Source organism: Ctenopharyngodon idella, chromosome 5 (assembly GCF_019924925.1).
Source record: "Ctenopharyngodon idella isolate HZGC_01 chromosome 5, HZGC01, whole genome shotgun sequence".
NCBI lineage: Eukaryota > Metazoa > Chordata > Actinopteri > Cypriniformes > Xenocyprididae > Ctenopharyngodon > Ctenopharyngodon idella.
Genome location: NC_067224.1, coordinates 25,416,113 through 25,443,627, shown reverse-complemented (window position 1 = coordinate 25,443,627; position 27,515 = coordinate 25,416,113). Strand labels below are relative to the sequence as shown.

General features: G+C 37.5%; 1 protein-coding gene across 6 annotated transcripts in view; it reads right to left on the bottom strand.

The window, feature by feature from the left end:
* npas2 (neuronal PAS domain protein 2) overlaps positions 1 to 27,515 on the bottom strand; it is a 61,703-nt gene that overhangs the window by 26,352 nt on the left and 7,836 nt on the right. Inside the window, exon 1 of one of the 6 annotated variants that reach the window (XM_051892726.1) lies at positions 10,346 to 10,639. The exons of the other annotated variants lie outside the window; for them this stretch is intronic. The gene's annotated coding sequence lies outside the window, so the exon portion shown is untranslated. Of the gene's footprint in view, positions 1 to 10,345; positions 10,640 to 27,515 lie in introns of those variants that run through there. 6 annotated transcript variants of the gene reach the window in all.

Sequence of the window (27,515 nt, the reverse complement as noted above, 5' to 3'; positions counted from 1 at the left end):
TTAAGCAGTGCTCTGCAATTAAAGGCCTATCTATATAAGCTCTGTGTATTTTTGGCTGCTTGTTTGGACATTTGCCAGTAAATTGTCAATTTAGTAGGAAGCGAAGCCTACATCAAGAATATAAACGAAAAAATGTAATACAAGCAGAAAATACTTAACAGCAGATGAAATAAGGATGCACAAATCTATCATCTTTCTCCCCTATATGTATGCATGTATGAAACTGGTCACTTGACCCTGACCAGAGGCATTCATTGAGAGGTAAATAATCTGAAAACCGATTCATCAAAACTTCCTTGCCTTAAACTAGTAAACAACAATGGCGCAGTTTAAAAAGGATTTTAATGAATAATTAAATGTAATGATGATTATGAAATATTTATTGTAGTGTCAGCATGCATACTATCAGCAAATATATTTTATACAAACACATCAACTGTGGTTTGTGGATATAATTCTATAATTCTGACAGTTCTTATCAGCTGAGATGAGGTGTGTACCTGTGAGAGAATGACTGACCTATATTCAGACACACACACACACACACACACACACACACACACATTCTCTTCATTTATATACTTACACATATATCTTAAAACATGTTTCGCTCTGCAAAACATCACACTGACAGACCTGCGAGATCAACCACACAAACATACCAAATGTCTTATTTCAGGACAAAATTAAAAGAAACATATTTAGAAACATATTGTAATGGAAATTTCTAAACCACAAACTGAGCTGATGCTTCTCATGTTAGAGAAAAGTGTTTCACCCAGAGCTTGCTATACATTATCCAAAAATGTACAAAAATATTAGTTTACTTAATATATTCACAACAATTTCGAGCTGCCTCAGAGCACAATATGTGTGTGTGTTTCTTTATGATTTTTTACCATACATGAGTGGTTAAGAATAGTTTTAGCAAAACCGTGATGATGACCAGACATGCACAAATGAGAATCTGCAAGATTTAGTACAACTGGATGGAATTAGAATACAGCACCTCCACAACTCTTATAAATACAGCACATAGGCGCACACACAGAAACATACACCCACATTCAGACACACACACACACACACACTTGTATACAGACACAGATTACTCACACGCACACACACATTGTGTTCTGTCCAAGTGTGTCTGACAAATAGTTCAAGCCTTTGAACTACAGTTTCGTATTAAAAATGAAATTGAAAAAGATGATGAAAGAGAAGGGACACAAAGATGGAGCAAAATGCAGCAAACTCTCAGCTAATGATGACTACAGCAGACTTTCTGCAAATAATAAACAGCAAATTCTCAGCATATTATGAGATGGGATTCGTTCTTGTGTCTAAAGCATCTGGACGGAGCACAACAGAAAACAACGGAACACAAAGGTCTCAAGTTTAACATTTTTAAATTGACAAACTGTCTTAAAAATACATGTCTCATAACGCAAGAAATAGCATGAGTTGCGATGTATCTGCATGTGCTCTAAACTGCTAAATGTTGACAATTAGCCATTAAAGTCACCATGAAATCAAAATTGACAATTTTTTTTTTTTTTTATGGAACATTGCAGTATTTATTATAAATGACTAATCCGTGAACATCATATTTTTGTAATTCATGTGCCCTCGATATTTTTTTTTTTAATCAAAAATAACCTCCCCTCCCTCTTGCAACCTCAGCTCTTTTCTGATGATGCGTTTACCAGCGTGAGGGTGGGACAAACTGTCAGTCACATCATGTCACATGAGATCGCAGCAATAGCAAACCACAATAAACAGCAATTCCAAGAGGGTCCTCACACCATCGGTGCTCGGGTCCTAATTATCCAACCATCCAATTAATTCCCAATGGAGAAAAATCAAGTCCTACACTTTTCCTTGTTTGAGAAGCCGTTTCACTCAGATATACATCACAACAGAGAAGAAAACACGTCCATTTCATGCTGACTTCAAGGTTTGATAAACATTAACAAGATGAATTTCTGTAAAGTAATGTGTATTGTGAAATGTGCTATACCAATAAAATTGACTTGACATGTACGGCTGTAGGTTTTAATGCCTTAACAACACTAAAACAAACCATGCTAATGAAGCATTATTATCTTTAAAAAAAATAGTCAACCTCACTAACTGACAAGACAGTTGGACAATTAGTCAGCTAGCTAGGTGACTACAGTAATTAATCTTGTAATTAACATAAATACTTTAACTTGGTTAAAAATGAACACAACAAACTCCTTGCTCATACTGAACATCAAAGTCTGATGATAACGAAGTAAATTCTATGGCAATAATCATTCAACAATCATTCTGATGAACATAAAAAAAAAAAAAAAATAATTCTGTCGATAATGAATCAGCAAACTCTCCAGCAGTAATAAACCAACTCTCATGATAACAAATGCAACAAACTCTCTGCTAGTAATCAGCTTTGCTATAATAGCCTAATAAAACTCTCAGTTACAATAAACAGACCAAACTGATATCTATACAGAAATATGACAACTGCACACAGCGATTAACCAATCAGAATCAAGTCTTTCAAACAGCTGTGTAAAACTTATACAAAAACCCTCTCCTAATTAAAAACGGCAAACTCCTTGCTATAAATATATACAACAAATTCTGTGCTAATAGAAAAAACATCAAAATCTACTAAAAAACACAGAAAACCCTCTGCTAATAGCAAACAGAAAATAGATCAGAATGAATCAGATCTCTGCTAAACAAACGCACATAGCAAAATCTTAGCTTATAAAATAAACACAGCAGAGTTAAACACATCAATCACTCTGAGCAAACTCTGCTAATAATAGACAGAAACTCTGTACTAATAATTAAAACTTTTACCACCCTGGGCTATAACAAATTGCATTAACTCAAGAAACATTTGAACTGAACTGAGTGTAGCTGCTGAACACAAGTCAGCAGCATACTACTTCAAGATCAATGATGAAAACTACAGAGAAAAGACAACTGGCTTATATTAATGACATGACAACACAGTGCCATTATGACTAATTACTATTTATGATTATGAACTAATTATGAACAATAAATGAAGTTCTCTAGTTTGAGTTGCTGCATCTCATCTCACAGCAACACATGGCTCTTCTCAGTGTGAATTTGCTACTTTCTTATCCACACAACAAACAGCACTGTAAAACACAAATAAATTGTTTCTGAAAAGTTTATAGACATAAAAGAGGACAGAATAGAAAAAGTCAACCACATGAAGGAAGCCACGGAGGAAAGAAGAGAAAATCTTTCTCCCATGCAGAAAGACCTGAATCTCTCTCTTTTTGTCTTTGTCAGGAGCACAAACAAAAGACACTTACAAAAAAACAAACAAAAAACAATCATTGTCAGCTGGCCACCCCTCCTTACCCAAATACTTCAACTCAAACACATATACACTCTCATTCTTAATATATTCAGTTTATCCCCTTAAACAGGGCAAAGACAAATATTGGACATCCAATCTAGTTTTTAGAAAAAAAAGTGTGTATGTGCGTGCATTGTTTATACCTGACTGGCCACACAAAATCCGCCTTCAGCCACACCTGGCCATGTGTAGCTCACACAGAAACATGTTCACAACCTACAGAGTCTACAGTACTTGCCTTACAGTACACACACACACACAGGTTTGTTTTGCTATCTTAGTGAGGACATTCCATAGACGTAATGGTTTTTATACTGCACAAACTGTACATTCGATCCCCCTACACTACCCCTACTTCTAAACCTACCCATCACAGAAAACATTCTGCATTTTTACATTTTTAATAAAACATCGTTTAGTATGTTTTTAAAGCTATTTGAAATATGAAGTCATGAAATGTCCTCATAAAACATGTTTACGTCATAATACCAGTGTAATACCCATGACATTATACAAATTTGTGTCCTCATAAATCATGAAAACAAGCACACACACACACACACACACACACACACACACACACAAACACACACAGACTTAAAAAAAAAAAAAAAAAAAAAAAAAAAGTACAGAGCATAGACAAAATCAGCAACTTTCAAACACTCCTAATAAATATCCACTACTTGTAAAAAACACAAGGACAAACACAAATTTGAACATTTTTATATCTACAGCAGAGTCATAAGTTAACCGGGGTTTGGGGCAAAAATGCCACCAATATTAACAAAAAAATGCCCCTCAAATTCAAGATAAGGGGGCATAAAATGCTCCTGCACAATTAAAGTGCCCCTATTATGCCATTTTAAAGGTTTCTCCTACAATAGGTTTACATGCATCTAAGGTCAAAAAGCACTTTAATTTTCTCATAATATACATTGCACATCACCTCATTTCCCAAAGAGTCTGAAAACGGTTTGTTCGAAGATTCAGTCTCTCTAAACCTTTCAAATGTCCCAGTCTGTTGTAATTGGTCTACCACTTACAGTGCATGTCGGAAAGAAACGCTCATTACCATATCTGAATTTTCATATATATATATATATATATATATATATATATATATATATATATATATATATATATATATATATATATGTAAGCAATAAGGTACGAGAAGATGTGCCGTTTCGTGAATAAGTCACGGCTGAAGGGCGTTGTTGCAACCCCTACAGCTGTGACTTATTCACGATACAGCACTAGCCTCGTTACCTTTTTGCTTTTATAAAATGGTTACCGCACAATACAAATATTAAAGCCAAAAATATGTATTAATGCAACTTTCATGAAGTAAACTTTAACTAAAAGCCTTCCTTCCGGCAGAAAAAATAGTTCCTGACCGTGAACAGCAACAGAAATTACATTATTACGCCATTAGATGGCGGCAAAGACTATCTTTATGAGTGTGTCAGTCAGTAGCGAAGACTTTTACATTGAAAAGACTGAATTGTTGTGAACACGGAACAAGACGCAACTGACAAATGCTTTGACTAGCTCTGTCAGTCACGGGAAAACCCCTTAACTGTTTAAAGGACAAGATAATACATCGGACATTTAAACAGATTTTTTATTATGAACATAGGACTGACCTGAAGGAAAATGCTATACACAATACTCTTCTACAGTAAGCATCAATGAACAATATCAATTGAGAACAAAAAGTTTACATTGCTAAGAGTGGTTGCTAAGGGTGTTGTTTTCATGAATAAAACACAGCTATTGACCAATCAGAATCAAGGACAGCAACTAACCGTATATTATATATATATATATATATATAAAAATAATGTTTTTTTTTAAACCTCCATAGCTGAAATTCAGATATGGTAATGGGTGTTTTGTTTCCGACATGCACTGTATATATGAGGCACTTTAAGCTAAATCTATTACAACTTAAGTGATTAAAGTGGAATGCGAAAGTGAATGGATTATTTTTCCTTCCCTTCAAACACCTTTTTTTATCTTTACTTCCCTTCAAACACCAGAATTGTCAAATTTCACATATTTTGACAAATTAATGTGTGAAAAGTGTGGTTTACAACCATTCATTTTCATAGTTGAAGAGACATCCGTTTGTGTGTCTGCTACAAGTAACCCACACAGCACATATAATAAACCGAGTACAAATGCAGAGTACAGAGGTCAGTGTAAGAAAGGAGATTATTCTTTTATCAGTATCGTAAGAGTTGCTCCTTCCCCATTCTCTCTCATTTATCTCACTAATATCTACTCACAAACACCCACCTAAACATGGATAAATTAACAAAAATACACACAAACTTACAAACACCTGAACTCACTCATATAAACACAAATACACCGGACATGAGAGTGTGTAAAAGTAGCAGTTAGGTTCAGAAAGAGGTCAAGGATCACACTCAGGGTGAGAGCTGATAGGGGCCCCAGGAGCATTCCGGAAGGGCTGGAATCACTCGAGAATGTTACAGCAGCAACAGGAAGACATACACAGCTTTAGTAAAATGTTGGAGCAGTGTTGCTGGAGTGTTAACACAATGTTAGCCCATAGATGTGTGTACGGGCCTCATTCATGAAACATGAGCAGAACAAATCTCTCACACGGAATTGATTTCAACAATTTGCACATGGTTTTACAAATGACATAGACAGAAATTCGTTCTGCTTGTGCTTCATGAATGAGGTCCATTATATATACATAAGCATGGACTTTATAGCTTAAAATTATATTACCGTTCAAAAGTTTGGGATCAGAAAGATGTTTTTAAAGAAATGAATACTTTTTTTCTGCAAGGACACATTAAATTAATTAAAAGTGACAGTAAAGACATTTATAATGTAACAAAATATTTTTTATTTCAAATAAATGCTGTTCTTTGAACTTTTTCATCAAAGAATCCTGAAAAAAATTTATCAGTTTCCACAAAAACATCACAACTGTTTTCAACATCAACAATAAGAAATGTTTCTTGAGCATTAGATCAGCATATTAGAATGATTTCTGAAAGATCATGTGACACTGAAGAATGGAGTATTGATCACAGGATTAAGTGACATTTTAAAATATATTCAAATAGAAAACCGTTATTTTAAATTGAAATAATATTTCACAATAATACTCTTTTTATGTTTTGTTTTTTTTAATCAAATAAACACACCCTTAATGAGCATAAGATACTTCTTTTAAAAACATAAAAAACATCTTACTGACTCCAAACTTTTGTAAGTATAAACAATATATATGGTCAAAAGTACATTAGCATAATGCCCTAAGGTGAGTGATCTGCCTTGCCTCTGTGTCTCTATCAGTGTATAAGTGCACTTGTACATTCAGGTTGCCTATTAATAAAACATATAGTCTGCACTTTCTGCGTTCATCAATATTAAGGGGTGACACTAATCTACACATGCTCCAAATAAGGTAATGAATATACATCTGGGTGTCATGCCAATAAAGCACACTAAAATTAACATTAACAAGATGAAATAGAAATACTGATATATATCGTTAACACATCTAATATAAAAGAGCAGCACTGAGCCCAAAAATCATGCAATGAAAACCCTGCAGGCCTAAAAAAGGTTTGAGTGTGCACTTGTATGTCAACAGGTTTCTGTGAGGGTTAGGTTTAGGGGTACAGATAGGGTTAAGGTAAGGCAAATATCATTACCTTACTATATGAAAACAATTGAGTCTATGACACATCATCACTAGTATAGATATGTGTATGTGAAGAAGAGCAACAGTAGTGTGTCTTTAAATAAAAAGCTTTTCAAATGTACCAAAGTGCACACGAACACCCACAAAATACAAAATAAATACCTATGCCATTGTTGCATTTAAATCTACTAGAGGCCTAAGACTCTAGAGTAGATCTAAATGCATCAATGGCATAAGTATTTAATAGCGCATTGTCTATGAAGTAATATGAATTTTTTTTTTTTTTATGAATTTTGTAATTTTGTAACGAATACTGTATTTATCTGTATTTTTACTTTTCACAGTGCAAAACACATATCAAAAATTGGCTTAAGAAATTACTCCATCTAAAGTCTGCAGAGACAACAGCACTGTGGATCTTGTTCAGTATTGAGTCACTGTCTGCACTTACTGTAGATGCTGCCGGCATCAGCCAGGTGAACATTTCAAGCACACCTCATTCATCTATAATCACACACACACACACACACACACACACACTCACAAAACCACACCAACATAAATAGGAGAGGTCAGGAAACAGCAGTGAGGATCAAGTATTCTTCTGTGCTTCTATTAAACACAGATTAATTTGTCTCTCAGGGCAATGTGTGCAGTACACACAGAAATGACAAGAGGTATCTATGCAAACTGTAATTAGTAACAATACGCTCCTGACCAGAGCAAGAGAGAGAGGAAAACAGATAAGGACAGACAGAGAGAGAACAACAAAGAGTGATTTCCAGGAGGCGAACAGCCTGACCCCAATGTGAGAGGTGAGAGAATTATTGCATCACTCTAACTGCACTGTTTACAGTATGACCATGAAGCCTACAGCCCACCTTTAACCAGGGGCCCACTTAGGTGCAATCTCATTCCTAAATGAGAAAGATTCACCTGTGTCTATTAAACCTTTGTCAAAATCATACCGGAACATTCAAATCTGCGTTAGCGCTGCTGCTGACCCAGAGAGAGCAGTTATCAGATATGAATCGGCTTTTCACAAACAGTCTTTTCAACCACACAGTATCATTATTACTGTATTACAAATAATTATATTATCACAGAAGTACTGGGATAGGATATAAACACTGATTATGTTAACGGAAGTGATCAAAATAGAGCAAATCACCTTTTGAAAGTAACTTAGTCCTTCAAATGACAATTGCCACCAGATGGAGACAAGTAACTGTTAAAAAATGTATGTCATTGAATCATTAGCTCAAGAGATTCGTTCAAAAACACTGTTTCATGCAGTAATGAAACAACTGAAGTATTTATGAGTGAGTCATTGAATCATTCATTCAAAATTCAAAGATTAATTAAACATTTTAAATAGACTGCAGCAATTAACATTATGTCAGTACCTCTAGTAAATTACGTTATTTTGTTTAGTTGAGAATCGCGATCTCTGTTTGAAACCAAAAAATCGTGATTCTCAATTTATCCAGAATCGTGCGTGCAGCTCTATTACACACCCATCCACACTGCACAAAAACATTCACACACATGAACATACAATGTGTGACATTACAAGAACTCACAGATTCATGCATGCTCGCACTTGCCTCTAAACATTTAAGGGTAGTTGACATTAAATATTTTTGGGAAGGGTTAGGGTTAAGGCTAACTTTACTTAACTCACAATCACTTAAAGGTAGCGTTCATCCAAAAATGAAAATTCTGTCATCATTTACTAATCCTCATGTTGTTCTAAACCTGTGTGACCTTCTTTCTTCTGTGGAACACAAAATATTTTAAAGAATGTTGGTAAACGCAAGGACAAGGATTTGGAATATTACCATAGTTGTGGGGATTTGTTCCCATAACGTAGGGTATATCTGAACGAACCACACACACACACACACACACACACACACACACACAAAGACATTCAAATTATATTTTTATGTTCCACATACAAAAGAAAGTCATGCAGGTTTGGGACGACATGAGGGCGATTAAATGATGACAGAATTTTCATTTTTCATCCCTTTAACTAATCCACAACCAAAGACAAAGACACTACTTTCTATTCCTATAATAAGTACAAGTTAGTAAGTAAGTAAATAAACAGATAAATAGTAATAAGTATTAATATAGCCTACGTGTAATGTACGCCTGATATGACGTTTGTCATAGGCTACTGTTTACGACTTCTGTTCGCTAACATTTAATCTAATTAATTCGCACCTGCGTATACATTCATATACGCTACACTTAACATTCATTTATACATTCATATACATTAACAAATCTCGATTTTAAAAAAAATAGTCCATGGACACGTTATGCGTCAGCTATGCCCTTAAACTGTTACTTGCAAAGTCCAAATCATTTCCATGAACCACAACAAATAGACACTTCCAGCCCAAACAGCAGGAGTGCAAGGCTACGGAACTAATAAAATGAAAATAAATCCACTCAGTTATATCCTTAAAATGTTTAAATAAAAAATAAGTACTGCGGAAGATACAGCTTAAATTAAGTTCATTGCATGCACCTTTTCAACCACTCTGAATTTAAAAAAAAAAAAAAAACACTGATGAAGAAAAGGTAAAGTGACAGTGGATGGAAACTACGCCGTCACAAAATAATGATGAAAACATTTGTAGCCTACAGTGTGATTAAATTAGACAGGAGCTCTTACGCATTTCTCACACAAGTGCAAATGGATTCAAGTCATTTATTACAAGTTTCAGTAGCCCAACATAAAGCGACATTGTAGACAGGTTTTATGCTGCTGGAGATACTGGTTTCAGCGAATTAAACAGTGACCCATTTTGACTGCATTCCAAGATTTCAGATTAATCCGGATTCCGGAACCACGACAGTCACACCAGCAAACTTCACAGACATAATATTAGAAAGTTTTCCGTAACATAATTCTGTTGTCCAAAAACTGAACGTGCCTGGTTGTGCACTCATGCAGTCCACCGCGTCTGGGATAAAAAGATTAAGGTAAAAAAATAAAAACCCCGCTCGCGGTAACATCAGAGAACCCGGCGATTCCGTTTCCATGCGACCCTCACACATCAGTTTCTCTATTCACAACTCTATGAATTACGATTCCCACTTAGTTTCCCCATATACCCAGAGAAAGCGAAAAATCCACTGGAAGCAAACAAGCGGTCTTTAAATGCGTTACAAACAGCTCCGCAGACTTAACAGCTTACTTTCTCATTTGCATTATAACTTATAGCCCAATGTACGGGATATCTTACCGTGCGTTAAGGACTACAGGTCCACACTTCACTTTTGCTCTCGTCCGCGCCTCTCATGAAGCCACGAGTGAGCTCGCCTTCGCCATAAACAACCCACGAAAGAGCCACTGTGAAGTCGGACACGGAGCAAAATATGTACAAAACAGGCTAACTGAAGAATCCCAAGATTAAGTGGCACACGAGAGCACGCGACTCGGCGTTTCGGCTACGTTTTTTCGTTACCGGGTCCACATCCTCCGCTCACGAGCGCCTGTAAACAGCGCTGTGCTGATGCGAAGTACGAAAGTAGGTCAGACGGGAGCTCAATACTCAACCAACGACATCACTAACCGCCCGCAGCCTCACACACACACACTCCAGAGGAAAGACACACACATGCAAGGACGGCCTCGAACATAAACACCCGGCAACAATCATTTTTAAATCATTTTCACAAACAATCGCTGTGAAGAGCGAAGACGCTCTTTCGGACCTATATAGGTTTGGTGAATAACATGCTGCTGTCAGCCCGTGTGTCTATGGAGCTGAGGGTCGCCTTTCGCATATGCACATTTGCCTCAATAGAACTTGCTTTCAGTGAAATAAATTAAACAATTTCCTGCAAGATGATACACCTCTTTGTGGTGCGTGAGTTAATCAAATAAAATTATTATTATTAACTCTTATGTGTATCTTATTGCAGAAAAATGTTTAATTACTGTTATTATTAATAATAATATTAATAATAAATGTTTTATTTAGTGCCTTTCTAAAACTTCAAGGTTTCTTTACAAGACCATGAAGAGCTTTGACATTTAAAAAAAGTATTTTAAACAGAATATGGAAGGAAACAGACAACTAAAGCATAGAAAACAGGATGGGAGAGATATAGCAGAGCACTTGGTGTGGAAAAAGTGACTATTTCAGGTAGTTCAAAGAAAACAATCACAAATTAGACAGGAAAAAATGTGTACAGCATAATGCAACCTGTCTGAAAGTCAATGACAATTCAACAGTCACCATGGTGTTTGGTAGAAGTGACTGCAATATGTCCATATTAGACAGGGTAATGCTCAAATATACAAGCTGAGCTACCTTTTGGAGGCACACGTGTAACTATTCTGCACTATTTTAGAGGTAGTTTGCTCAAAAGATTCCAATGATGCAGCAAAAGCTGAAACTGGGTCTGCAGAAAAGTTGGTGGAGCAATAATGATGACAAAGTTAACTGATGCTTATAATAAAATAAAGTGACTCTTTAGATAATAAATTGACTTTTTATAGGATAAAACATGCCTAAATCTGTCAACACAAACATATGTTCACAAGCACATCTTTTATAGAGGACCCCTTTTTAAATCCACTAAATGAGCTAAAGCAGAAATAATGTGTGATGTTGGAAAGCACAGTCTCAGGACCAGTATCGGTTGCCATGGCAAACACAGAATCCTCCATCAGACCCTCCGTCCAACATGGCTGCTGGGCAGAAGAGCAGATAAACCTCTCAAACACATCAGCTGGTGTCTTTACCAGCTCAGTGCATTTTTACTGAACTCACCAAATAGATTTAATTGCTCTGCATTATTCTTAACATTTTAATGGCTTTAGTTGCTTGCCATATCACGCAAAAATAGCTGAAAAAAACTCTGTTAATTATTATAAAACCAAAAGTAATGGACTAATTAAAGTCTGATGATAACGAGTCTTAGATTCATCATGCAATGAGTCATTGGGTATATAATAAGATCAACAAAAACATTTTTTTTTCTTTCTTTCTTTCCCCTTATTTGCTTCTTTCTTTCTTTGCCATGGTTTCCTTTCTTGTTTTTTCTCTCCGTAATTTCTTTTATGTTTTGCTTTGTCACTGTTTTTTTTTTGTTTTTTTAATGTCGGTGCTACTTTGGTTTGGAGGCAGACTGCGGCTCTGTATCTTTAAAGAACTACCAGAGGAATATGGGTCAGTGGAACACCAGCACGAGAGAGAGAGAGGGAGAGAAAAAGGGAGAGGAAGAGAATTTAAACAACATAGCAAACAACATTCACGAGTTCAGGAAATAATAACAAGAACTTCCTCATTAGAATCAAACAGCATATATGTGTCAAGGGTGTGTGTGTGTGTGTGTGTGTGTGTGTGTGTGTGTGTGTGTGTGTGTGTGTGTGTGTGTGTGTGTGTGTGTGTGCGCGCGAGAGAGTGTAAGTGTGAGAGAGTGTGAGCAGTAGAGTGAGCCTACATGTTTCTGTGGCAAACCAATAAAAGGTCAAGTGATTTGTTCATAAGGAATTCAAAAGTCTGTCATCAGATGCTCCCTTTATAAGACTAAAGATACCTCTCTTCAGATATATATTTGCACTATACAGTTTTATTCCTTCTTATGGTTTGATCAGCAATTTTAAATGAGTGTTGATGATTATATCAAGCAACAGGTAATCATCCAAATGCACTAGTATTGGTCAAATATTGTTATTTGTGACCTGCAGCATTCTGCTTAAGACCATGGTTTGTTTACAAGTCAGTGACACAAATTAGAGTTAGATTAATTTCAGCAGTTATTTAATAACCCATTGCAAACACCTTCTTCCTGATACCAGCCATTCCATCTTAAACAGCCCGACAGTACTCATAAACATCAGAGACACATCAGAAATGCTGACATTTTCTGTGGATCTCTGTGGATCTTTGGATATCGCTCTCACTAGCCACTTTTCCACTGTCGGGCCGAACGGTTCTTAGAATGGTAAGGAACGGTTCCAGTTGTGTTTCCACTTGAGCCTGGTTCGTCACTGCACGATTACAAACCGTTCTTAGCCCGGAATTCTCGGCACGGTTGCCCCTCCATTAAGTGATGCTGCCGCTCATAATTGGTCACTTGTCTGTTGCCTGTCTACCAGTTTCTCTGCAGCTGGCTAAGCGCTCTATTTAAGCGACGTAACCACAACTTAATAATAAAATTAAAAGAAATATTTGTTCATTCTCCATAAAGCGGTCGTTATTTAAATCTCATATCATCAGTAAACCATTGCGTTACCAAGGCAACAGCTGACGCTTTTGTATTACATTCCAAAAAGCGACCGTTATCAGCCCCACAGTGGAAAAAGAAACCATAACCGTACCAGCTGGCCCGGATCGGCACTGAATGGAGCGGTTACTCAATGAGAACCGTTCGGCCCGATGGTGGAAAAGCGGCTATTGTCTCTCACACACACTGTAAAACACGACTGTACGACTGTAACCATGGTTCCCCGAGAAAAGGAACAAGACACAACTCAACTCTCATCCTTTAAGAGAGTCAAGCATAGGTGGAGCTTCTGACCACGACCGCATCACAAAGCATGCATTCAACTCTCTCGAAAACTGAACATGCCCTGTTCAAAGCCAGAACATACTCAACTTGTAGTGTTTGTTTTACACGCGTATACAAACAAGCGTCTCCTGAAGACAAAAAAAAGTTGATGACATCACACTGATGGCATTCCCCATTGCGTTGATCCAGATGCAGTGTTGAGTTACACTTCGAAAAGGAACTTAAGTTCAGTTGCCATCTCAAATTTTTAAGTACAATCAACTTGGCTGTATAAGTCATTGCAACTTATATTATTAATTTCTTATATTATTAATCACTTATATAATTTCAAAATTATATAAACTGACTTAAAAACCTATAGTTGAATCTCATATAACTTGAAAGATTAGTTCACTTTCAAATGAAAATTACCCCAAGCTTGATCATATCAAGTTAATAAAAATTAGTTCTGGGGAGCTCTCCAGTTTCTTTACACTACATAATTATGCTAGGGCTAGAATCTAGTTAATCAAGTTTTACCACAAGCAATCAACTGTTCGAGCACTTTACATGGACAAACAAATCTAAAATGCCATTTTAAATCTGTGTTTAAAAGCAGATTTTGAATTTGGATGCACATGCATTTATATGTAAAACTGTTTATTTGTCATATTTATACAGGCTAATAAAAATACGTGTACTACTAAAAATCACAGCAATTAGTAAATCAACTTCTAAATAACTGAAAATCCTTTTCCAAAAATTACTGCAAAAATAACCAAACTAAACCTTTTAAATCAACTACTAAACTGTTACAAAACCACTTATAGTTACCAAACTCCTCACATACTGTTGCAAACTATTCCCAAATTACTGCCAAACTATGAAGCCTTAAACATTCCCTTTCAATACGGTTCACTCACATTGGATCAGTTTGCTGATGCTTATGGGGAACTTAATCCAATAGCGCCATGCTGCAAGCCGACAGCTTAGGGGCACTCGTTTGAGGGCACCATGATCAGCTGCATAAGGAGAGGCTCAGACTGTGGTCAGAGCCTGACTACATAGTACACAAGCATTTAAACTGACAACACCCGTGCCTGAAGAGCAGGGATGTCCAGGTTGTAAAATCTGATGAAAGTGGACGGCGAAGACCAGCCGGCTGCCGCACAGATATCCGCGATAGAGATTCTGCTGGACCACGCCCAAGAGGAGGCCTTACCTCTAGTGGAGTGGGCCCTAACCCCTAGGTTAACCCCTACGTTTGAGGAGCCCGGCATGTGAACCACCCTCACTGAGCGGAGTTTCTTCTGTGTCCATAGGAGAAGACAAGACTGTTTGCAAGTCTGTGCAGAGAGCGAGACCGGAGACCTCCTTGGTGGTTTATAAAGGCAACCACCGTCCTGTTGTCCAAGCAGACCTGGACATGATAATCCCCGAGTTCCATCTGGAACTCCTTGAAGGCCAGAATCACCACCATCATTTCTAGGCGGTTGATATGCTAACCCGACATAGGAGTCGTCCATGAGCCGAAGGCTATTCTGCCATTGTACAGGGAGCCCCAGCCTGTCTTGGAGTCTTCTGTCATGACCACTTTCCACCTGGAAACCGAGCCCAGCAGAATGATTGAAGAAGTTGCCGCCGTGAGGCCCAACAGCTTCTGAAACCTCTTGAGGGGGAGAAGAGACCCCACCTTGAACGAAGCTGCCATGCTCCTGATTTTCAGGGCGCGCACCTGTGAGAGCCAAGCCTGCATTTGAGTTGAGTTGAAGACCGCCCCCAGGAAAGAAATTTGTTGGCTGGAGAGCAACAAGCTCTTGCCAAAGTGACCCTGAAGCCCAGGTTTTCTAGATGGCTGAGGAACAGGGATCTGTGGGTGCATAGCTCCCATTCTGATATAAGCAGCTATAAACAGCCAGTCAGTCGAGGTAGTTCAGTATCCAGATTCCTGTCTGTCTCAGAGGGGAGAGAGCCACGTCTACAGACTTCGTAAAATTACGCAGAGCTAGAATCTGAATGGAAGGACTGTATATTGGTATGCCACCTCCTCAAATGCGAATTTCAAGAACGGTGTGTGATGGGGGCTATCTGGATATAAAAGCAGGTGCCTTTCAGATCCACTGATATAAACCAATCCCAGGGCGAATTTGCATGAGGATGTTTCATAGTTAACATTCTGAAAGGCCGTCTCATGAGGGCGTGATTCAGACATCTCAGATCGAGGATGGGCCTGAGGCTGCCATCCTTCTTGGGCACAAGGAAGTAGAGGCTGTAAAAGCCTGACTTGCTGCATTCCAGGGGGAACTTTCTCCACAGTGCCTTTTTTCAGCAGAGACTGAAGTTTATCTCTGAGAACATGATAACTGTCATCTAAGACCTAAGTGTGTATCACGGCCATGAAGCAGGGCGGTCTGCGAGCAAATTAAATGAGTAACCTCGTTCTATTATCCCCAAAATCCAGCTTGACACTCCGAGGATGGCTTCCCATTTGGGTGCGCAAACTGATGGGACAGGGCTAGAACCGGTAACAAACATTCAGTCTCCAGCACCCTGAACTAAAGAGGGGATTGGAAGATGGGCACGCTTTGAGGGACTTAACCCTCAGTGGGACGTAACCCTTTCCTCCTCCGTCCTGAGGCATCAGGACTGCTTCAGGACTGCATGGGGTCCAGCTCTAGCTTGGCGGGAGGCCCTTGACACTTCGGAAAGGGGTGGCAGAGGCGTGGCTTGACTTCGGGCTCCTCTTTCAGCTGGGGCTAGACGGGTGCTGAGGTTGGTCTGGGTCGCTGCTGAGTCGACTGGGCCGTCTTGGAGCGACTGGAGGCAGTGGAGGAACTGGCTCTTTTCGGCAGGAAGTGACACATAGCCTGCAATGACTTCTGGACCGCGATGTAGCACTCCACGAAGCCATCCACCACGGAGGCAATGGGGGAGTCTAGAAGCATCATCCTGTCAGCATCCTTAATCTCAGTGAGATTAATCCACAAGTGGTATGCCAGCACCACTAGACTGGCCAAAGCAGTGTGCAGCTTAAACATAGCAGGGTCAGGTCCAGACTCGTCCATGTTGTGAAGAAGCTTGGCCTGATAAACTTGAAGCACCGCCATTGTATGTAGTGCGAAGGAGGCCTGGCCATCAGCCCTGCAACCATCTGGTCTAATGAAACAAAGATTGAACTCTTTGGCCTGAATAGCAAGCGTCATGTCTGGAGGAAACCAGGCACCACTCATCACCTGGCCAATACCATCCCTACAGTGAAGCATGGTGGTGGCAGCATCATCATGCTGTGGGGATGTTTTTCAGCGGCAGGAACTAGGAGACTAGTCAGGATCGAGGGAAAGTTGAATGCAGCAATGTACAGAGACATCCCTTGATGAAAATCTGCTCCAGAGCGCTCTAGACCTCAGACTGGGGCGAAGGTTCATCTTCCAACAGGACAACGACCCTAAGCACACAGCCAAGATAACAAAGGAGTGGCTACGGGATAACTCTGTGAATGTTCTTGAGTGGCCCAGTCAGAGCCCAGACTTGAACCCTATTGAACATCTTTGGAGAGATCTGAAAATGGCTGTGCACCGACGCTCCCCATCCAACCTGATGGAGTTTGAGAGGTCCTGCAAGGAAGAATGGGAGAAACTGCCCAAAAATAGGTGTGCCAAGCTTGTAGCATTATATTCAAAAAGACTTGAGGATGTACTTATGCACATGTGATTTTTTTAGTTTTTTTATTTTTAATAAATTTGCAAAGATTTCAAACAAACTTCTTTCATATTGTCATTATGGGGTTTTGTTTGTAGAATTTTGAGGAAAATAATGAATTTAATCCATTTTGGAATAAGGCTGTAACATAACAAAATGTGGAAAAAGTGAAGCGCTGTGAATACTTTCCGGATGCACTATACATGAATGCATAGGTAAAAGTTCAACATAAACCAATGATGTTTGGACTATGTTTTTAGCACAGTGCCTAGGTTAATCTGAAATTGGTTTGGAAAGTGAATTATGTATAGGAAAAACCTTTGACATTGTTCTAAACATGAACTTTAAGCTATGAAAATGAACCTCACGCAAAAGAGAAGCTATACACTGGCCACCTCTGACAGCATCAGCCAATCAAAACACTGGATATGAAAGGTGCTAATTTCTCATGAGATTTCCTCCTTCTCATGAGAGATTAAATGGCTTTTCTCTGAAACAGAGAATTGTTCCCCTTTCTGGGTTGCTGCAGTTTCCTGTTCTGGTTCCAGGCTCCAGTTCCCGTTCCAGTCCCGGTTCAAGGTTCCGGTCCCAAGATGTGCTAAGCTAAGTTCAACTCTACGGAGTTGCTCGCTCAAGACTCTGAAGCTCTAAAGAGAGAAACAAGGAAGTTCTGCAAGAAGTGAATTTGGGGAGTTTGAAAACTGCAACAGAGACAACAACGACAAGCTTAACCCCCATCTTCAAAATATCTTCTGCACTAACTTCAAAATCCTCTCATCAGAGATCCTCCAGATCTGCGTGTTCCAGACTGCTTGGATCTGCACTGACTTCAAAATCTCAAGATCCTTCCATCTGTGTGTTCCAGAGAATAAGGATCGTCTGCACAGACATCAGAACTTCTGTCTTCAAGGCTTCTTCTTCTCCGTGTTCCAGGAAAAGGACCTTCTCTGTGCTTCAAGAGTTCAACGTTCAAATACATTATGTTCAAGGTTTAGAAACGGATTCCTTTCTTCTCACTGCAAAGCTGCCCAGCTCAACAAGTGAAGACGTCACCCTCGGATTCAGCAAGACCAAGCAGACATAAATATCACTTACCAAACCTCTCCAAAAACCTTGGCATTAGTGTATATTGTCAGTATATGATTATCTAATTTGCATTAGATTTTGCATACCTGATATCAGTAAATAATCTCTCGATTTATTTGTTGAATTCAGAATAAGGTTTACCTTGTTTATTCTAGAGAAACTACAGTTTATTTTTCTAAAAAGGTAACTTGTAACTGCCATAGCAACATCCAGCTCATACACTTGCCCCGTAATATAGGAAGGAATCATCTGACACTCTCACACTCAACTTAGGTGATGTGTGTGACCAAAAACTCAATATTAATATTAATGCCAAATATTAATATTATTATTTGAGACCATAAATCACTACAGATGCAAAACTCCAGACAAATCTTCTTGATTGCATCCATTTTTAACGCATCTTGACTGCCGTACAGTCTGACATTAAAGACAACCGAGATCCTACAGTGTGACATGGCTTACAGCGGTCTCAGACAAGCAACAGTTGTAAAGGACTTATAAATCGTACAGTGTGCACCCAGTTTTAAACCTTCGATATGCATTGCTTTGCATTAGCATTAGATATAGTGATCAATCCCATTGGATTCAGTCGGTAAGGATGAGTTTAACCTCGCTGCTTCTATTGTTGAGCCTTACACAAGATTATGTAGGTCAGCGGGAGTAAAGCAGCAGTTTTCTTCAATCTCAAAGGACAGGAAAGTCTTGTAGACATTTAAAACCCCACAGCCAGAAATACACCTCTAAACTGTATGATCATTTCACAGGAGGCCATCTTACTCTATGAGCTGAGATAATTGCTGCTCTCTCTTTCTCCATCTATTCACATGTACCAAAGCTCCAACCTTCAGTCTATCCATCCATCTTTCTATTTATTCACTGAGCACTGTCATCATAACATATGGGCTGTTCTGGTCTCTGGTCCTTTATGCTTGTGTGTCGTTGTGTGTTGCAATTATCCACATATGCGTATGTGTCTCCTTTGCTGCTGTAGTAAACCCACATTGTTCTTTTATAATTGTAATTATCTTAATGTGATCTGACCCAGCTAAATGAAAAAAAAGCTAATCATCACACATTAGATCAAGTAAAAGGGTCTGTTCATAAGTGTGTGTGTGTGTGTGTGTGTGTGTGTGTGTGTGTGTGTGTGTGTGTGTGTTTGTGTTCTTTCAATGCTGTCAAGAGTCATTAAAAGGATGCAGTGTTTCAACTCTCCCTTTTGTGTGTTTATGTGTGGAAAAGAGAATAAAGAGAGGCAGAAAGAAAAAGAGAGAGTAAGAGTGAGGGGTCTATTATACCGAGTTAAGAGGGAAAAACACAAACTAATTAAGGGAAGAGAGACTATAATTAAAATGGCCTGTTTTTAATTTAACAGTGAGCTACTTTATATCAAACAGAACAGTGATCACTTAATTATACAGGCAACATCAGAGAGAGAGAGAGAGAGAGAGAGAGAGAGAGAGAGAGAGAGAGAGAGAGAGAGAGAGAGAGAGAGAGAGAGAGAGAGAGAGAGAGAGAGAGAGAGAGAGAGAGAGAGAGAGAGAGAGAGAGAGAGAGAGAGAGAGAGAGAGAGAGAAAAAAAAAAATGGGAGGGTGGGTTTAGTAAGAGGTTGATTCTCTGCTGTGAAGTCTATATTCATTCTGGAGCAAAACCACAATGATCAACCATATTGTTCTTATTACTGGAAAATTCATTCTATATTAAATACATTAAGTATTTTAATATGGAAGCCTTCAGGAGGCTCTGCTTTAATATTTAAATAATAATAATAATAATAATAATAATAATAATAAAATTAAATAAAATAAATTTTAACCATAAAAGACTAAAAATGCAACAGTAAAACCTGTTAATTAGTTAACAGTAAGTTCCCGTACTATACAGGGAAAAATGGTAATAGATCTAACTTTACATTGTGTGCAATTTTACAGCCGATTGTATTTTCCCCTTAAGAATTTATACATTTAGTTCATTTGTAAAGATTATCACAATGAACAAAACATGTAAGAATCATAAGCTTTGGTTAATCACAGACCTTATATTCTGCAATAATCCAAAAGCCAATGGAAAAACCTATTAGGTTTTTGTCAAGGGAACCAGGGTGATGCTAACTTTCGGGCTGGCTTACAAAAATACGTCATCACTGCACTACTCTATTTATACCACCAGTGTTATTATGGTGAATGTCAGTAAAGTAGTTTTTTAATAGGGTCTTTTGGGCCCCACTATACACACACACACACCCAGATAACATTATATTTTAACACATTACGTATTTTGTATTTCACATTTTGAAATGTAACCTGATTTGATTACTTGACTACGGCTGCTCCTGAGCTACTGATGCAATTCAGCGTTAGTAATACAGACAGTTGCAGCTGCAGGTCAGGCAGTCATTGCTGTTGCAGCTTTGCAGCTTGACTTTTTTCCAGGAATGAGTTTATCTTTCAACATTTTCCACATCCAAAATCAGCAAACACTGCTTTTTAATTGTCCATTTAATAACATACCAAACATCTTAATATTTGATATGGTACAGGCTGCATTAATTTATCAAACTTGTAGTTAAAAGGCCCTTTGGCTAATGCTCTGATGTTTTTAGTGTAATGACTGTTGTGGTCTCCTCTCATTAGTCTATAATTAAAGAACCATCAATCTCTCCTGTGAGCACCAACATAGCATAAATAATTTACTTGTATATTCAAAACTTTCATTAGATTTCATTAATATTAACCACTCAAACAATTCAAAGAGAGAGAGAGAGAGAGAGAGAGAGAGAGAGAGAGAGAGAGAGAGAGAGAGAGAGAGAGAGAGAGAGAGAGAGAGAGAGAGAGAGAGAGAGAGAGAGAGAGAGAGAGAGAGAGAGAGAGAGAGAGAGAGAGAGAGAGAGAGAGAGTAACTGCATGCAACAAGAGCGAAAAACTGATTATTTATGCTGGAACACATACAAAATACACTCAAAATCACACACACAAAAGCTATTGGATAATCAAAGTTTTGCATAACAGCAACAAAAACTTGTATTGAGAACGATCTATGACATCAGCAGGACATCACTGAACCCACATCAGTGTAGCCGAAGTGATGTTTATTTATGCGTTTAATTTTTGGGATATCTGTAAGCTGACACAGAGGGCCTACGGCTGTTCCTGGCCTTTTAGCAAACAGGAAAACAAACAAGACAATACAGTCAGAGTGAGTCATGAGCTATAACATCATTGGTAATGAGCTGCACAGTGCAATCTTAAACTGAAAAAAATTACACCCACCCCAACAAACTTAAATCCCCCTCTAAATTTTTGTGCAGGCAAACATTTGCATAAGGCTGCTTGGAAACAAATGCTGAAACGTCATATCGGGAAAATGAATATTTGCCAGCTAATATTAGCCAATAGTCAATTCAACAAACCACAAAACTGAAGTCCAGATCTGAATCTCTAGCACTGAAGCCACACCTCAAGCTGGCTGAACACAGATTGGGAGAGCAAACTGTCAGATATCCCATAATGCGTCTCTGTATCCACACCAAGCCCTAACACACAGATAAAGCCTATAGCGTTCACACAAACATGAAATACAACTGTAAATTTTAGTAGGGTTACTTTAATTTTGCTCTCTGTGATGTTTTTATTTCAAAGCACCATTCATTTAAATACTTTATTTGACATTTTAATAATTATCATTATTTAAAATAATCAGTTTTCAATTTCTATTTTTTTAAATTAGTGATCTACATAAGTTGTGTTCTATGTAAATTCTGTAGTCTATAAAAATATGTTATACTTAAATTCTGCTGATTTGTCACCAAGATCATGTCATAGTGTTATTATTAAATAATTAAATAATTAAAAATAATACATTTAGTATTCTTACAGTGACTGGAGAGGGCAGTATAAATGTTGTCAGGGCAAGAAAAATTGTCCAGCAGACAAACATCCTGTACATCAGCAGGTTGTCCAGGTCAGAATGACACTTTTCAAAGCACAATTGAAACTAACTTCTAAGTTTCAGTTTTGTATCCAACTGAAACAGGTTCTCCTGTATTTCCATTTATTTTGCACCACCCATTTTTTTCTTTCTACTGTATATTCAGACACCAAGTTCACCAGCCACTATACTATCATTCACTATGGTATGTCACTCTGTGAGGTGGTGTTTAGTATTAGGTTCTCTGAAAGATGTGGTCTTATCTAACCACAAAATCTGTTCCCACATCGGTCACTCTTTTGTGTTTTGGTAACTGCTTTCACATGGTGCTGTTTGAGTAATGGCGCCATCCCTTACAGGACAATATTAAATAGGGCTGTTTGGTTGACCTTTATTCTTTTGAATTACATGCAGCTCCTTCAAAACATTACTGTTTTCTGTGCCTTCTTACAACCTGAATATGAGCCCACAAGTAGGCCTACATGCTCAGAACATCCATCTCTCATCCTTTCATTGGTTTGCTTGATTTGATTTGATTTGATTTGATTTGATTTGATTTGATTTTGACCCAAGGATGTCAATTCTAGCATGACCACTTGCTCTGATGTTTCCAAGACAATGATAGGCCTATGAGAGGTCTCTGCAATGCTTTTTGGAGATATGAGCTGCTTGAGATCCACTGAGATCCACCTTCAGCTGCCTGTCTTTCAGCTGTGGCTTCTCCATTGGTCTGATGAAATGGATGATCCTTGTAAGTGCTCTTTTTTGGGTCTTGGCTTCAGTTATCACCCTCAGAACCCGGTCATGGTACCAACCTGGTCTTTTCATGTCCTGGATGTCCACTCTCTGAAACTCAGACCAAGTGCTCTTACGGTCTGACATCTGTTTCCATTTAGTCCATGAATCTTGCTGTCCCATTCTCTCCATGCCTGTTTGCACCTCCTCCATGACTATCATGCATCTTATGCCAGAAGCTACATGGCTCAAATCAATGTTTTGTTTCTCAGCTTCATTTCAGCCTCCTCGACTGCATCTCTTGACAGGTAAAGGCCAGTTGTAAAGTAAAATGTACATATCATTCATTGGGAAAAAATGGTGTAGGAGTCACCTTGAAACAGCTTTCACTCAGTAATTGCTATAGTAAATTTCACAAACAAGAAGAAAATTATTTTGGACCCCACACACCCAGCCCACTCTCTCTTTGAACTGTTGCCCTCTGGCCGGCACTACAGAGCACCAGAACAGCAGCCACAGGAACAGAATTGCACAATACACGTCTACAATAACTGTACATACATCTAAAATTGTACATCGGTAAATAACATATACATTCATTAAAACAATTATATATTTTTTTCTCTATATGTCTACTACTGTATTATATTGCATTATTTAAATTTAAAGTTCTCTTATATTATTGTTATATTTCATTTCTACTGTGTAATTCCTATGCATGTCTGCAATATGTCTGTACTTCCTTCTGCACTGGAAGCTCCTGTCACCAAGACAAATTCCTTGTGTGTGTAAATATACTTGGCAATAAAGCTTGTTCTGATTCTGAAATAATTACAAAGAAATAGCAAGTAAACATGAAATTTTGAAGTGGAAAGTCTAAAATTGTTTTGTAAAACATTCTCCAATAATATGCATTTTATTCACATTTTTTAATTTTAAAAAATAATTTATAGTTATTTATGGAAGCTTGTTTCAGCCACAAAATAAAAATTAAAAAAGGTAATTGTGACTTTTTAACTCACAATTCTAAATTTTTTTTCCTCACAATTGAGAGTTTACATATCTCAATTCTGATTTATATCCAGCAATTCTGAATTTATAACACACAATTGCAAGTTTATATCATGCAATTTTGACTTTATAACTCTATAAATCTATACATACACATAATTGTATCCACAGTGTACAGTAATTATATCAAAATGCACTTCCCGTATTGACAAAAAAAAGTTATTAAAAAAAAAAAGATATTTTATTTATTTTATTCAATACAGTTATTCCCATTTTCGTTACATCACATGATAATTAATTATCATGTGGTTATCAAACAATAAAAGCTGTTAACAGTAAATAAATGCAATTTAGCAGACATAATAAATGTGTCTTGCATTATATCACAAAATTCCACTCTTCCTTTGGTGTTAAAAATATGAGCGAATTGAACGCCTTGTTCACTGCTTAAATACTGATACAGCTTGAGATACATTGCACCACATATTAACATTTTAAATAAGATATGTAGACTACCTTTCAAAGTTTTTTATTTATTTATTTATTTATTTATTTTTTTTTTTTAAGAAATTAACAGTAAAGACTTTGTAATGTTCTTGGTAATTTTCTATTCTTTAACTTCTGTTCAAGAATCCTGAAAAAAAGAAATGCATCATGGTTTACACAAAATACTAAGCAACAGAACTGTTTTCATCACTGATAATCATGACATTTTTCTTGAGCACCAAATCAGCATATTAGAATGATTTCTGAAGGATCATGCGACTCTGAAAACTGAAGTAATGACTGATGAACATTCTAAAAATAAATAAAATATTTAAAAATGATTTTATAATAACATTTTAAAATAGAAAAAAAATATCTTATATTAAGAAATCTTACAGAACCCAAACTTTTGAAAATAAATATAGAATATAGAAAGTGCAACTTAAAAATATAACAGAAAAATTTCCTGCAGAGCAGTGTTAGCTAGTTTTATTTAATTAACAAAGACCAACATAAAATAATATTTTTTATAAGAATTATACATGTATTTATTATATTTTAAATTAATCAACAGTACTGCATAAGATTCACTTAATGCACATTTAAAAATACAATAGTTTTCTCACAATGTTGTGCTTAAGGACACATTGGTGATGGTGCAGAATTTTCATGAGTCAGCTATAAAATTGAACATACAAAAAAAGCCCAATGCTACACAACCAGCACCCCACCAAACAGATGAACTGTAATGGAATTAAGCCCAGCATGGACAGGAATAGTTTTAACCTGAACAGACTCTTATGTTCTAAGCAGTGGTAAGAATAGGACTAACCTAGAAACCTGGATAAATAAACACTCATGCTTACACAGGAACAAGACCCCACTCAAGCCCAAGAGATGAAAATGCATGGATTAAAAGAGGTCTTAACCTGAAATACACCTCGGTGCATGGACTTGTACACACACACACACTCACATATTTATGACATTATCCACCCAGTCTCCAAGACATGTTTTGCCAGTTTATTTCAGTAAACAGTCCTTTTGGTCTGAGAAGGAAATTAGATAAAGCACATAAAGCAATTCTATCTCAAAACATCAATGAACATCCACCTGATATGACCCGCTTAAGTCTTCCTGTGTGCCTCCATCCGGCCTCACACTGCATCACTGACAATTTCTCATTTTATATCAAGGTTTACCAAAAGTATCTCTGAGGCAACAAGCTCAAACAAACCCACACATGCACACAGACACACTTGTATCTAAAGAAGGGAGACAAATTTAAAAAAAGCAGAGGGAAAAATGAATATGCACCTTAATCATGCACCCATAGGCAAATTACATAAAAAGCAGAAAAACGTATAGGCTGGGGGAAAGGGGGGGATGAGAAACAGACCTAGAGGGAAAGAGAAACAGAAAGAGCGCATACATAAGAAAGGAGCAGGGATGGGGGGAGAGAGGAATTTGAGCAGAGAATGACGTCTGTACAAGCGGTTATATAATCATGCGCTGAACATTGCGTATGTCACCATTAGAAGGTTACAGAGAGCCACATGAATACCAGACATTCTCTCTACAATCATGTGCAGCATACTTCCACTCGCTTAATGTACTCATGAGCCACAGTGCAGCTGCTCCTGGCCCGCGAGACCTTCTACGGCCAGACAGAAATCCGTACTCAGAGAGACTTATCTGCCCGACACCATCCACAGCCACTCACATCCCCAAAGTGCTCTGACTGGGAATCTCTGGACTTGACTCTGGCATGGTTTTCTCCATCAAACACAAAAAGAGATGTTAGAATGTTTACACTGCTCTTTTACATACAAAGAAAGCAAATAGTCAAGGACAAAAAATAACCATAAACTAGTGTTCAAATGTGTGGGGTCAGTTAAATTAACACTTTTATTCATAAAGAGCTCATTAAATTGATCAAAAGTTACAGTAAAGACATTTATGCTGTTACAAAATATATTTTAAATAAATGCTGTTCTATTCAACTTTCGGTTACACCTTCGTTTAGGGTCCAATTCTCACTATTAACTAGTTGCTTATTAGCATGCATATTACAGGATACTGGCTGTTTATTAGTACTTATAAAGCACATATTAATGTATTATTCTGCATTACCATATTCTATACAACCCTTAATCCTACCCAATACCTAAACTTAACAACTACCTTAGTAATAAGCAGTAATTACGAGTTTATTGAGACAATAGTTGTAGTTAATAGTTATTTTAAAGTGAGAATTGGACCCTAAACTAGTGTGACTGAACTTTCTATCCACCAGATAAAAAAGTAAAAAGAAAAATATTCCACAGAAATATAAAGCAGCAACATTGAGAGTAATAAGAATTGATTCTTGAGCACCAAACCAGCATATTTGAATGATTTCTGAAGAATCGTGTGACTCTGAAGACCTGGCTGTTACATTTTAGACTTCAAAATTACAAGACTTCTTTCAAAAACAAAATAAATCTTACCAAACCCACACTTTTGAAAAGTGTTTAAGTAGTTCATGTGACTTATTCACTATATCCCAGCTCTTCTAAAGCCATATGACAGCTTTGTGCGAGAAACGGAGTGATTTCATCATTTCATTATTACTGTAAATCTCTCTACGTAGAAAATAACAGGCAAATCCACAGCTTCAGATAGAATAAAATAATCCCAACTGTTTCTGCATAACTGCATTACAATGTATTCTACAAACTCTTTGACTTGAATCTAGGACATTTGAAATTTTGCCATAATCTGTGTTTATGGTTTGCTTAAAGACTTGCATGAGTTGCCAGTGACTTTTGCAAATGGTCCTTGAATCCTTTAAACCTTGAATGACTTTCCAGAGAGTTCTCTGGCACATGCCACTCATGGCTAAATAAAAATGCTGGAGGCAATTCTCACATGATAATCACAATATGTTTCCATTGAGTGCGTCACCTTGCCCCCTTTTCCTTACG